Genomic DNA, 3566 nt, shown 5'->3' with positions numbered 1-3566 from the left:
CCCCCGACCCTGCTGAACCACTCGGTGGTCTGGCAGGTGACTGAAGGCTGAGGCCAGGTCCTGGGCTGGCAGGGGCACAGGAGATGGCTGCTCTCGGGGAGCATAATTCGAGGAAAGTGAAGCCGGCACAGATTTTTCAGTCAGACACCAGGCTCGGTCTGGGTGAAGGGGCCGGTCAGTCTCCTTCATGCTCCCAGGTCACTTAGGACGTTTCCCCCAAACCTTACCTTCCACTGTAACCCATGATCGATTTTTCATATGTGAATTTATCTTTAACCATATGTTAACTGTTATCTTTCCAGCCTTATTACCTCTTGCAAAAATGAATTCCATGGACTGCTTGAGATGGTACCTTATAAAAGAGAGTCAAATGTAATCCCTTCACGATTTCCTGGGCGCATGCCGCAGAAGCACATTGACCTTGGGGTCCCTCTACCCCGCCCCACAGTCTCTGCCCCATCCAGCTGGCACTTAGGCCGCTTTGGAGAGAGGCAGACCTTGCCGCTGAGCAGTAATCACAGACCATACCTTGTCTTTCAGCTGTTGGCAGTGTCAAAAGAATTTATTTCAAATCTGCTTAAGACTGTGGTAAAACTCAGGTTTTCCAAAAGGCAATACACGAAGTTCAACCAACCCCCAAGGACCAGAAAACACAGTGTCTGCAATTCAAAAAATACAAACGCTTGGGATACCAATACAAAAATTAGAAAAAAGTTGCATACCTTCCCCCCACTTCCCTCTGTGTTTCCAGTGGAACGGGAACGCCGACAGGACCAAGAGCTGCCACCAAATGCCAACAGCTCCCAACAGAAAGTGGATGCGGTGGGGGAGGGATGGGGGGAGGGAGAAAGCGGGGCAAAGAAAGACAGGAAGATGGAGGTTCTGTCGACAGCCGAAACAAGGACACAAAGCTTTTTGTTACTCTTAAAATTCCTTTGCCAACGTTAAACACACATCTCTCATGCTTGATACAACAGCTTAGTGTGAAAGCAGCAATTCTACATCATGCATTTCACGTTTTCCGCTTTGCTCACTCTGCACTTCCTGTTGGTGCTGAGCAACCCCGGGGTCTGGGCCGTCGGGCCACCAGGTGAGGAGTTGGAAAGGCCCTCCCCAGGCTGCAGCCTCCCCCAGGAAGCATCTGACACGCTCCTGCGTCCACAGCCGCAAGCAGTCACTTTTCCACACCTGAAGCCTGTCTTGGACTCTCCTCGGAGGCTTCCTGAGGGCCTGGCCTGGGGACCAGCTCCCACCTTGCTGGCCCGAGAGTCCCCTGGGTCTCCCGGGACCCGGCCAGGCAGCCCCTGCCCTGTGGGAGCCACGCCCTTTGAGAGAAGGCAATGCCTCCTGCGGCTTAGAGATTTGCCTGGACTCTCAGCTCCCACCTCCTGACTCAAATCGGCATGGTTCATCGCGAAAGCCAGGAGCCCCCCCGCTTACCAGGTAGTGCAAGTGAGGCCCAGCCTGTGATGACAGCAGGCCCTCCTCCTAACCGGCCTTCCACGCTTAGACGCTGGTTGTCAAAGCCGCTCCCTCTGCTGAGATCTTTGGAAACAGAGGAGACACGTCATCGGCTGGGGGACCCCTTAGATACTAGAACTCAGATAACCAAGGAGGCAGGAAGGCGGTCACCTTCCATGTTTCAAGGGGGTTTCTGCCTGCAGACGCCTTTGGGAACACTGACGCGTAGCCTGCTGATGGCTCTTCTGCTCTGACGGTGGGAACAGCTGCTGTGTTGCCCTCTGTGCTCACGTGAAGCCGGTTTTACCCCCTCGTGGCCAGGCAGCTGTGTAATCAACATGTGCTCCTGGTCGCAAGAGGCTTGGATGGAAGACACTGGTCAGAGAATGCTCGGGAAAGTCACCGCACGTCCTCTGAATGTGAACTGTTAGCCTGGACTCCATAGATGAAATGCGCCACTTTCTTCTCTAAGGAGCGTTATCCTGTGTTCCTCACAGCACACCAGACGAGGTGGTTTAGTGTGGCCGCTCCCACGTTCAGGCGGGGAGACTGAGGCACAGAAACACTGAAGACATTTGGCCGCACCGGTACCAGCTTAAAGGAGAGGCGTTTCTGAGGGCTGAGCCTGGTCTCCTGCCCCAAACCTACTCTTCACTGTCTTACAGTCCATTTAAAGTTAAAGCTGTGGATTAATGAATGTGACCAATGAATAGCTCCTGGCTCACTTGCAAAAGAAAAGCCGAGATTTCCCAGGTTCCGCATAGGCCTTGAATAGCTTTTTGATGATACCTGATTAGATTTCTTTGACCAGCTGAAGGCCACACCCCTCCGAAAAAGTTCCTGTTGCTTCCAGTCAAAAGTGGGAGGCAGAAAGCGGGCAGGCAAAAACACGGGTAAGGAGTTTTGCTTTCTAGGAATGGGGGTGGGTTGGGGACATTTGGGGAATACAGAGTGACACCTGACGGATTGGCTTCTGTGAGAGGCTCGCCTCATTTTACCGACCTGCCCCATCTGGCAGGACACCGCAGACCTGGGAAAGCCTGCTCGTGGGTGTCAAGATGAAGCCCGCAGCCTCGCAGTACAGCCTTTCCGGGGACCACAGCGTGGACGCCTCACGCATCACTGTGCGTATGGACACGTGACAGACTGCCAGCATAACCCGGTGGTTCTCAGCCAGGGAGCCTGCGGACACTTCTACCTGTCACAACTAATTTGGGGCGCTACTGGCATCTAGTGAGTCAGGGACGCTTCTCAACATCCTGTAGTGCACAGGGCAGGATCCCACAACGGAAATATCCCTCCCACTCTCGCCCACCGTGCCAAATGTCAGTAGTGCTGAGGCTGAGAACTCCTGGCATCGCCCAGGGTCTCGTGATAGTATTTTTCAGCATTCACAGGCTGAGTCCCCTGGGGCTGTATCCACCCTCCCGACCTCACAGCCAGCAGGCGCCCTGGGACCAGCGGCAGCTTCCTGTCCAAGCAGCCTGCTCACCTGCTCTGAAACCCGCCTTCTCAGGGGACCAAGCCTTTCTGTCTCAACTAGAATTAAGGCTTAAAAGCAAATATCCCTGGAAGAAGTACATATAGATCCTGCATCCTGGTCCTTTCCTGAGAGTGCTCTGGTAGGCAGAGTGCAGGGGCTCCAGAGACGGGGCAGTCCTGGGCGCTAAGAGCAAGGAGGATGGGCCTGTCCCCATCGCTCTCTGAACCCACGTTCTGCCCAGGCTCGCGCTGTACGCATGACCCTCCCCAGTGTCGGTGGGCCACGGGACGCCTGAGGTTGCTGTCGAAACTACAGATACGTACGTATAGGGCTGAAGACTCAGCCTGTAACTATCTACAGTTTTATAGTTTTTAGGTGAGTCCCTTTGTGGGTCAGGATGACTGATGCCCGCTTTAACTGGAATCGTTATTTTCCCAAACAGGACAGAGGGGGAAGCCGGGCTGTGTGTAATGTCTTACCTTGCTTTGAATTAGGAGCTAGGATGCTATGCAGTGAAATGCTATTGGACAATTTTTAAAGAGATTAATTCTAAAAGGAAAGGCATACACTTGGACCAAACTGGCTAGCAAAGAACAAACTGCCAAACTACGTTGGGGGGGGG

This window comes from Lipotes vexillifer, unplaced genomic scaffold, assembly GCF_000442215.2.
Source record: "Lipotes vexillifer unplaced genomic scaffold, Lipotes_vexillifer_v1.1 scaffold410, whole genome shotgun sequence".
NCBI classification, from domain to species: Eukaryota; Metazoa; Chordata; class Mammalia; order Artiodactyla; family Lipotidae; genus Lipotes; species Lipotes vexillifer.
This window is presented reverse-complemented; position numbering follows the sequence as displayed.